The following is a 10,504-nucleotide window of genomic DNA, read 5'->3' as shown; positions in this document are numbered from 1 at the left end:
AGCATAACTCTCAACCACTTATCAGTGCCCTACCTTATTACAGACCAACTCAGACCTTACTGATCACCCCGTGGCCCTTATAAATCTCAACGTTCATCCTATACATTATACTACACTATACACTACACAGCTGTCAACCCCTTATCGGCGCTCTGCCTTATTACAGACCAATTCAGACCTTGTCGATCACCCCGTGCCCCTTATAAATCTCAACGTTCATCCTATACATTATACTACACTATACACTACACAGCTGTCAACCCCTTATCAGTGCCCTACCTTATTACAGACCAATTTCAGACCTTACTGATCACCCCGTGCCCCTTATAAATCTCAACGTGCATCCTATACATTATACTACACTATACACTACACAGCTGTCAACCCCTTATCAGTGCCCTACCTTATTACAGACCAATTCAGACCTTACTGATCACCCCGTGCCCCTTATAAATCTCAATGTTCATCCTATACATTATACTACACTATACACTACACAGCTGTCAACCCCTTATCAGTGCCCTACCTTATTACAGACCAATTCAGACCTTACTGATCACCCCGTGCCCCTTATAAATCTCAACGTTCATCCTATACATTATACTACACTATACACTACACAGCTGTCAACCCCTTATCAGTGCCCTACCTTATTACAGACCAATTCAGACCTTACTGATCACCCCGTGCCCCTTATAAATCTCAACGTTAATCCTACAAAGTCCCATCACAAGGAAGAAACACAAACAAATCGACACAGATTTTTATTGTTGTTTGCCCGTATTGAAACGGCTGTACGCCCGTACGGGCCTGAGAACTCACTTTGCCTGCGCAAAGACCACGACGGGGTAAAAGCGTGATGGGCTTCTACAGCTCCGCAATAGTCGAGTGTGAATAGTCGCCTAATAGTCGCTATTGGCTATCAGAGGTTCTCCCCAACAACCAGTCAAACAACGTGTGGGCGGTCATCTTAGGTAGGGGGGGTGTGTGGTGGATTCTCCCTTACCAAGATGGCAACCCCCCTCCCACCACGAGTCACGTGGTGTTGATATTTTGTGGGTGTTTTTTAATTGGTCAGCTCCATTGCACGTGACATTGAACTTTATTTCATAGCCCGGAGTAAGGCCCATGGTAAATAGCATAGACTAGATAAGGCGCTGCTGCGTTTCAGATTATACCAAGCATAGCCCGGAAGAGGGGGAGGGGGATGAAAAGCATCAAAACTCAAGACGCGCTGAATAAATGTAGCGAATTTGTTTGATGTTTAATTATTTCATCCATAGCGACAAGAAGCAAGAGGGGCTCACTGGCGTTAGTGAAAGGTGGAGTTTGCTGTGTACCCCCCTAAATTAAAACAATTTAAGTTCGCCGGTGGCATTCACCCCTCCATCGCCCGCTGCTCGCGTTGGTTTCGCCCACGACCCTCTCCCTCCACCACCGAAGAGTCGCGTTTTGGCGGGAGAAGGCGGCTGTGTGTTCTGAGGAGACTAACAACCAGCACCACCATCACCACAACATCTATAATCGTAAGTATAACTACTACTATAATAACAACATCTACAATCATAACTATAACACTAATAATAACATCAACAACTTACAACAGCAATAATATAAACAATTACAATAGTAAAAACATGAACTGCTATAATAACTAATACTGTAATATCAACAACTACTACGACTATAATAAAACAAAAACGTGAACGAGAGCGGGCGACACAACAACGAGGGCGGTGAGTGAGAGAGTGGAGCCGACCTCTCGCCCTCACAGCCTGAGGCCCACAAAGACGCGCGGGCTCTGTCAGCCTCACGCAGCCCGTCAGGGAGACTACACGGGGAGACATTTGTGTTGTGTCTGTGTCTCTGTGTGTGTCTCTGTGTGTGTCTCTCTGTGTGTGTGTCTCTGTGTGTGTCTCTGTGTGTGTGTCTCTGTGTGTGTCTCTGTGTGTGTGTCTCTGTGTGTGGGTGTGTGTGTCTCTGTGTTGTGTCTCTGTGTGTGTGTCTGTGTGTGTGTCTCTGTGTGTGTGTCTCTGTGTGTGTGTCTGTGTGTCTCTGTGTGTGTCTCTGTGTGTGTCTCTGTGTGTGTCTCTGTGTGTGTGTGTCTCTGTGTGTGTCTCTGTGTGTGTCTCTGTGTGTGTGTCTCTGTGTGTGTCTCTGTGTGTGTGTGTCTCTGTGTGTGTGTCTGTGTGTGTGTCTCTGTGTGTGTGTCTCTGTGTGTGTCTCTCTGTGTGTCTCTGTAAGCCTCACGCAGCCCGTCAGGGAGACTACACGGGGAGACATTTGTGTTGTGTCTGTCTGTGTGTGTGTGTTGTGTTTGTGTGTGTGTCTGTGTGTATCTGTGTGAGTCTCTGTGTGTGTGTGTCTCTGTGTGTGTGTGTCTCTGTGTGTGTGTCTCTGTGTGTGTGTCTCTGTGTGTGTCTCTGTGTGTGTGTCTCTGTGTGTGTAAGCCTCACGCAGCCCGTCAGGGAGACTACACGGGGAGACATTTGTGTTGTGTCTGTCTGTGTGTGTCTCTGTGTGTGTGTCTCTGTGTGTGTGTGTCTCTGTGTGTGTGTCTCTGTGTCTGTGTGTGTATCTGTGTGAGTCTCTGTGTGTGTCTCTGTGTGTGTGTCTGTGTGTGTGTGTTGTGTCTGTGTGTGTGTCTCTGTGTGTGTGTCTGTGTGTGTGTGTCTGTAAGCCTCGCGCAGCCCGTCAGGGAGACTACACGGGGAGACATTTGTGTTGTGTCTGTCTCTCTGTGCGTGTCTCAGTGTGTGTGTGTCTGTGTGTGTTGTGTGTCTCTGTGTGTGTGTCTCTGTGTGTGTTGTGTCTGTTGTGTCTGTGACTTTAATGCCCGAGTTGGTCATGATACTGGCACCTGGTCTGGAGTGAGTGGAGGGCATGGGCCAGATCAGCTCAATAGCAACGGTAGGAGGCTGCTAGATTTTTGTGCAGCCCATGGGCTTGTAATTACCAACACGCTGTTCCGGCATCGGCGCATCCACACAACATCATGGATGCATGCCGGGTCCAAGCAAGAACAGCTGCTGGACTACATAGTGACGGACGAGCGGATGCGAGCCCATGTCCTTGACACCAGGACCTACCGTGGAGCTGATCTGCCCTCTGACCATCGACTAGTCATCTGTAAGATGCGCCTGCCATTCTACCACTCCGGAGGTGGGTGTACACCCAGGACCCAATTCCGACCTAAAGTGGCCTGGTCTCAGTTATCTGATGAAAGTTGCAAGCGAGAATTTCATCATCGCTTGCGGCTGGGATTGGCATCGTTCCCGACTCCTCCTGATGTCGAGGGTAAATGGGCGAGGTTTAGGACTGTGACTCATGCAGCTGCAATGGCTGCTTTGGGTACGCGGTCCAGACCTCCCCAGAGATCCTGGCTGACAGAGGAGGTGTTCAGGATGGTTGAGAAAAAGCGACAGGCCCACTGTCATCGGCTACAGAATCCCACGTCAGAGAATGAGGCTTACCGCAGCCTTCGCTCGGAGGTTCGGAGAGCCGTGAGGCGCTGCAAGGATGGGTGGTGGTCGCGGGTTGCTGAGGAGATGGAGTCTGCCTCAGTGGCCCGTGATCACAAATCTCTATTTAACTCCATCAAAAAAGTAACCTGCAGCACCACACCTATTACCATCATTAGGGGAAAAAACGGTGATCCAATCTCCGACCCCCAGGAACAGGTTTGCAGATTTGCTGAGCATTTCTGTGAGGTCCTGGGGGAGGGAAAATACCTCAGCCAGGAAAACATCGTGGCACAAAGTGAGGATGACCCTGCTAAGGCTGCGGTGCCTCAAATATTGGAAGAAGTCACCCCCTGTGAGTGGCTGGCTGAGGTGCCATCTGTTGAGGAAGTACTGAGGGCGATCCGGAGTCTGAGACCAGTAAAGGCAGCAGGCAGAGATGATCTCCCAAGTGAAATGCTGAGGGAGGGTGGCGTTTGTGCACAGACTGCCCTATATGACATCATAACAACAGTCTGGACCACTGGACGGGTTCCGCAGGATTGGAAGGATTCCCTGGTGGTCCCCCTCTTTAAGAAGGGGGACCGCACAGACTGTAACAACTACAGGGGCATCTCAATCCTCAGTGTGCCGGGAAAGGTCCTGGCAAGGATTATTCAGCATCGCCTTGCCAGGCACGCTGAGGAGAGGCTTGCGGAGCCCCAATGCGGCTTCAGGAAAGGGCGGTCCTGCACAGATGCCATATTTTCTGTCCGTCTGCTACAGCAGAGATGTAGGGAATTCCAACAAGACCTACATTTCTGCTTTATTGACCTGGTCAAGGCCTATGATACCATCAGTAGGCCTGGGCTCTGGGTCGTTCTTCGTGCTTTTGGAGTACCTGACCCTCTGCTCACGATCATTAAGGACCTTCATGATGGTGAGCGGGCCCGGGTAAACTACGTGGCCGGGAGTCAGAGCCATTCCCTGTACACCTTGAGGTGCGACAGGGGCAAGTGCTGTTAAGTGCTGTTAGCGAGTAGCAGCACCTATGAAGGCTACCGGCACTGTGGCACACGAGGGGGCGGGTGGCCAGCACCAGGCCCGGCCGCCTTTGTCTCCCCCAGTGCTAGCGATGTGCACCGCTCTACTACACCGCTACACCGGCTACTTATTTGCGGCTGAGTCGAACTGGGGGAGGCCCAGGACCGGTTCAGATAACGGCCGTCACTGGGTGTGGGTTGAGTCGCGAGCGGGAGACAAACTCCCCAAACACCACCACCACCGAGAGAGAGGGGGGGGGGCACAGGGGGGTGAATGAGAGGGGGGCCCCAGGGGGTGAATGAGAGGGGGAACCCAGGGGGTGAATGAGAGGGGGTGGGGACCCCAGGGGGGTGAATGAGAGGGGACCCCAGGGGGGTGAATGAGAGGGGACTCCAGGGGGTGAATGAGAGGGGGTGGGGACCCCAGGGGGGTGAATGAGAGGGGACCCCAGGGGGTGAATGAGAGGGGACCCCAGGGGGTGAATGAGAGGGGACCCCAGGGGGGTGAATGAGAGGGGACCCCAGGGGGTGAATGAGAGGGGACCCCAGGGGGTGAATGAGAGGGGACCCCAGGGGGGTGAATGAGAGGGGGTGGGGACCCAGGGGGGTGAATGAGAGGGGACCCCAGGGGGGTGAATGAGAGGGGACCCTGGGGGGTGAATGAGAGGGGACGCCAGGGGGTGAATGAGACGGGACCCCAGGGGGGTGAATGAGAGGGGCCCCAGAGCGGTGAATGAGAGGGGGGGGGGACCCCCGTTACCTGAGACTGTTGCTCTGTGATCAGCACCACCGCCGCCACCGCCAGCAGCAGCAGCAGCATCACGCGGCGCTCCATCAGCCTCACCCACGGGGTTCTCTCTTCAGTGCCACACTCACTGATGCTGCTGCTCATGGTGACATTAAGCAGGAAGTGACATTATCAGGTGACATTAAGAAGGAAGTGACATCGTCAGGCGACATTAAGAGTAAAGTGACATCATCAGGCGACATTAAGAAGGAAGTGACATCATCAGGCGACATTAACAGGGAAGTGACATCATCAGGCGACATTAAAAGGGAAGTGACATCATCAGGCGACATTAACAGGGAAGTGACATCAGGTGACATTAAAAGAGAAGTGACATCATCAGGCGACATTAAAAGGGAAGTGACATCATCAGGCGATATTAACAGGGAAGTGACATCTTCAACAGGTGACATTAAGAAGGAAGTGACATCAGGCGACATTAAGAGTGAAGTGACATCATCAAGCGACATTAAAAGGGAAGTGACATCATCAGGCGACATTAAAAGGGAAGTGACATCATCAGGCGACATTAAGAGGGAAGTGACATCATCAGGTGACATTAAGAAGGAAGTGACATCATCAGGCGACATTAAAAGGGAAGTGACATCATCAGGCGATATTAAGAGGGAAGTGACATCATCAGGTGACATTAAGAGGGAAGTGACATCGTCAGGCGACATTAAGAGGGAAGTGACATCATCAGGCGATATTAACATGTAAGTGACATCATCAGGCGATATTAACATGTAAGTGACTACGAGATTACGAGTTAAATGTTCTTGCTGTGGTTTTCACACCTGACGGTGATTGCTTGTGTTGCGGTCGAAACGTCTTAAGAATTTTATTGTTTTATATTTTTATTATTTTATTGTTTCCCTTCTACGTGGTGACTTTACCGAAAGAACAAATAATATGAATCGCTGCAGTCACGAAATATTTAAATAATTAAATAGAATCACAAGAGATTGTGTTGCGTGCAAAAGAGAGTCGCGTAACCGATCACTCAGAAGTGGGACCTGCGCCTTTAGTGGCACCCCGACGTGAAACGAGCACACGGCACCAACTGTCCCCACCTGAAACGGAACGGGGTTTTACAATCGATGCACGTGCAACTAGTCTAAATGATTGTTACGCACAGGAGTGCTTCAGGAGAGCATCAGCGAGGTTTTACTGTTCCTCCTCCACTGGAGGGGCGCAGGCTACAGCACAGCGGTTTACCACCAGGCACTCCGTAGTTTGGGTTGTGTGGACACAACATCGCAGGGCTGTGAGACTTCTTGAAGGAGGAGATGTGGCACATCAGCCTGTTGATGTTTTGATTTAAAGCTTTCCTTACTGCAGTAATTCATATTCTTAGCTCTTTCGGTAAAGTCACATTGAAGGGAAACAATAAAATATATATTGTGTTTTATATATATTTTATTGTTTCCCTTCAACGTTACTTTACCGAAAGAGCTAAGAATATGAATTACTGCAGTCACGAAAGCTTTAAATCAAGAGTCCATCTATGTTCTGAAAAGAGGAGGGGGGAGACGAAAAATTAATTTATGCTGTCTGAAAGCCACCGTAAGCGTGAATAATCAATTAAGACTTGAAATGGTTTATCAAATCCTTCCAATGATTGCTAAGCCAGAGTCCATCTTCTCGGTTTAAATTGTCTCTGTGTTTGTATATGTGGATAGCCTCATGAACAAATCTCTCATGGTAGCCAGATGGATTGCAAAGAACCTCTGTCTTGGAGAATTCAATGTCATGTGAGCCTACTGAATTATAACAGTGATCTGCCATGGCCGAGGTGTTGGTCCTACTGTGTTTAAGGTCTGCTTTGTGTTCACGAATGCGGTCCGAGACATGGCGTTTGGTTTCTACAATGTAACTACTACCACAGAGGCAACTTAGTTTGTAGACACCAGGGTACTGTATGTCGTGATAGCGAACTAATGCGTATAACGCTCCCACATTTTTAATGAACTTAGGTGGGTGACCACTTGATTCCCATGTCACAGGGCTATACCTAATACATGAAAACTTGAAATGAAACTTGAAATAACAGACTGTTGAGGCAATTGCTGTTGGCGAGTAGCAGCGTCTATGAAGGCTGGCACAGCACACGAGCAGTGCGTGGCCAACAGCAGGCCCGGCCACCAGAGACCCACAGGGACACACAGAGACCGACAGAGACACACAGAGACCCACAGAGACTCACAGAGACCGACAGAGACACACAGAGACACCCACAGAGACATACAGAGACATACAGAGACCAACAGACACACAGACACTCACAGAGACCCACAGGGACACACAGAGACCCGTAGAGACCCGTAGAGACTCATAGAGACCCATATAGACCCAGAGTGACTGAGACTCGTAGACACCCATAGAGGCTCAGGGACTCACAGAGACCAATAGAGACACCATCACCACAACCATCATCACAACCATGATCATCACCACCATCACAACCACCACCACGATCACACTGCACCAGGTACTCATTTAAAGCTATGCCGACCCATGGAAAGCGGTTTAAATATTCGGCACCGTTATTGGTTGTGAGTGGGGAGGAATTGAACTCTGTTCACTGGGTTCGCAACACAGCGTTGCAAGCCACCACACTGCCGCTCCCCATTAGGACGACGCGCACGGCATTGACAACCTTGATGCTTCCGGTTGCTTGCGATGAAGTGACCGGTTGGCTCAGCCTGCCAAGAGCACCGAGCTGTACCGCTGAGACCATGGGTTTGAAATTCAGGCAACTTGCTTGTGATTTTAAACCAGGTTTCTCAAGCGTATTGCATTTGGCTAAATTCCAGCTGAGAATGAAAATATCAGTTTCACTCTCTTACGTGAAACATTTTTCTCGGTGGCAGGGCGTGTGGGGAGGTGCTGCTCATGACTGTTTGGGGGGGGGTAGTGGTGGCACGTGGCCCCCCAATGATCCGATCAAGATCCCTCATTTCGATCGGATCATTGGGGTTTACAGTGAGGGAAAAAAAGTATTTGATCCCCTGCTGATTTTGTACGTTTGCCCACTGACAAAGAAATATAATTTTAAGAAATATAATTTTAATGGTAGGTTTATTTGAACAGTAGAGATAGAATAACAACAACAAAATCCAGAAAAATGCATGTCAAAAATGCTATAAGTTGATTTGCATTTTAATGAGGGAAATACGTATTTGACCCCCTCTCAATCAGAAAGATTTCTGGCTCCCAGGTGTCTTTTATACAGGTAACGAGCTGAGATTAGGAGCACACTCTTAAAGGGAGTGCTCCTAATCTCAGCTCGTTACCTGTGTAGTGGGTTCCAGGACACGGAGACGGCAGAATAGAAGCAGCACTATTTATTTAAACCTTAACAAGGGTTACACTATAAGGGGTAGCGGCCCCTCCACCCGTATAACTCAGGAACACACCCCAGGCTCTCTAGCCTAAGCTCTAGGCTCCCAGTTCCTCCTGGTAGGGCTCTAAGGGAGGCTATCAGATCCGGCCCTGGTTAGGCACAGATCTCGGCACCCCGCCGACCAGACCGGCCCTTAGAAGGACTCTGACTCTGGGGCTCTGGGGCTGCACCACTGGCTTGCTGTGCCGGCCCTGAAAAGGGCAGCGGTCACAGAAGTTCCAGGGTCTCACCTAGCTGGCCTTCTTTCTTCACTGGTTGCTTCAGCCTCGGGCCCCACACTCTGCCCCGAGCTCCCTGGCTCCCCGCACATTATACCCACTGGAGCCTTAGCGGACGTTGTTGTAGCCACCAAGGTGTGGGTGAACCACACCTTCCCGTGCCATGTGTTTATTCCCCATAGCACCCCTACATCACCCCCTCCCGTGTAACCCGCAGCCGTCCCGGCTGCAACAATACTCGAACAATAAACACAACAAACCCCCACCCGTGCGTGCCTCATAAGAACGAACACCCCAATAAATAACCCAACCCACCTATACAAAATTACACTATATACACATATACATTGTACCCCCCCATCAACGCAGCAAGAAAACTTAACAGTGAACAACAAGAGTAACAAGAACCATTATTACAACAAGCGGCGCATTTTGGCACGAGTCCGTTTTGCGGGTCCATCGTAGGGGGAGGGTCGGGTCGGCCCGGCAGTGGGCACCGGCTGTGCAGGTGCACCGTCTTCCGTCACCCAGGAAGGGCAAACTCCGTCCCCACCGGGTGGCGCAGGCGCGCTGGAAGCCGTCATTCTTGAGGCGCCTGAAGGTGGAACAGTTAGCGAAGCATCAAGGGCAGGTGACGAAGATGCCGTCCGGGAGTCAGCGGACACATCACATGCTCGGCCCGTGTAATGTGGTGGAGGGACGCGCGGCACCACAAACGGCTTCAGACGCGAGGGGTGTACGTACCAGCGGCGTTTCCCCCACTGGATACGAACGCACTGCGGCCGCATAACCTTCACAATAACCACAGGGCCCCTCCAAGGCCGCAACAATTTCGCCGAGGTCGCCAACGGCACCTGAGGGCAGTGCAGCCAGGCTTGATCGCCTGGTTTCCACGCATGTGTGCGTGATTGGCGCGATCGCAACCTCTCGTTGGCCTTCTGCCGAGAGGAAGAGTTTTGGGCCACTGCCTCCCGCGCCTCGGTCAACCTCAGGATATTAAATTTAACGTGGTCGGCCAATTTAGATTTTCTGCTGGTTTCTGAGACGCGGAGCTGAGTTGCAATTGGTGGGTCAACGTCGCGACCGTACATCAAAAAGAACGGCGAGAAGCCGGTTGCCGCGTGAGGAGCCATTCTATAGGCGGCCAAAACCCCCGGAATGTGAAGGTCCCAATCGGTTTGGGAGTCACACACCTGGTGACACAACATAGATGTAAGCATCCTATGCAGCCGCTCCACCATGCCATCGGTTTGTGGGTGATAGGGGGAAGTGCGAATCTTTTTCGTACCAAGAAACGCACACACCTCGTGCAGAAGGACGCCAGAGAAGTTCTTCCCTTGGTCAGTCAGCAGCCGTTCGGGAGCACCCTTGTCGAGGACATAGCCCTGGACAAAGGCCTCGGCAACGGCTGCTGCTGACTGGTTAGCGAGAGGCCATGCCATAGGCCATCGGGTGAAATATTCCACGCCAACCTGCAGGTACTTGTTACCCCTAGGGGTCGCAGGGATGGGCCCCAATATATCGAGTGTGACGAGTTCGTTAACCCGAGAGACCGTGATAGATTGTAGCGGTGGGCAGGCGCCTTTCGCTGGTGGTTTTCGTTGGGCGCA

The 10,504-nt window shown here is 50.9% G+C and overlaps 1 protein-coding gene across 2 annotated transcripts in view; it reads left to right on the top strand.

Moving 5' to 3' along the window:
• The first annotated feature begins 1,196 nt into the window (after positions 1-1,196).
• Positions 1,197-10,504, top strand: part of LOC116937932 (hydroxylysine kinase-like) — a 31,695-nt gene continuing 22,387 nt past the window's right edge. For both annotated transcript variants that reach the window (XM_076062347.1, XM_076062346.1), the window contains exon 1: positions 1,197-1,526. The gene's annotated coding sequence lies outside the window, so the exon portion shown is untranslated. The remainder of the gene's footprint in view (positions 1,527-10,504) is intronic.

The sequence above is a fragment of the Petromyzon marinus genome, unplaced genomic scaffold (genome assembly GCF_048934315.1).
Source record: "Petromyzon marinus isolate PM22_M1 ecotype Great Lakes invasive population unplaced genomic scaffold, UKy_Petmar_22M1.pri1.0 PM_G_Scaffold_58, whole genome shotgun sequence".
Classification (NCBI taxonomy): Eukaryota; Metazoa; Chordata; class Hyperoartia; order Petromyzontiformes; family Petromyzontidae; genus Petromyzon; species Petromyzon marinus.
This window is presented reverse-complemented; position numbering and strand designations above follow the sequence as displayed.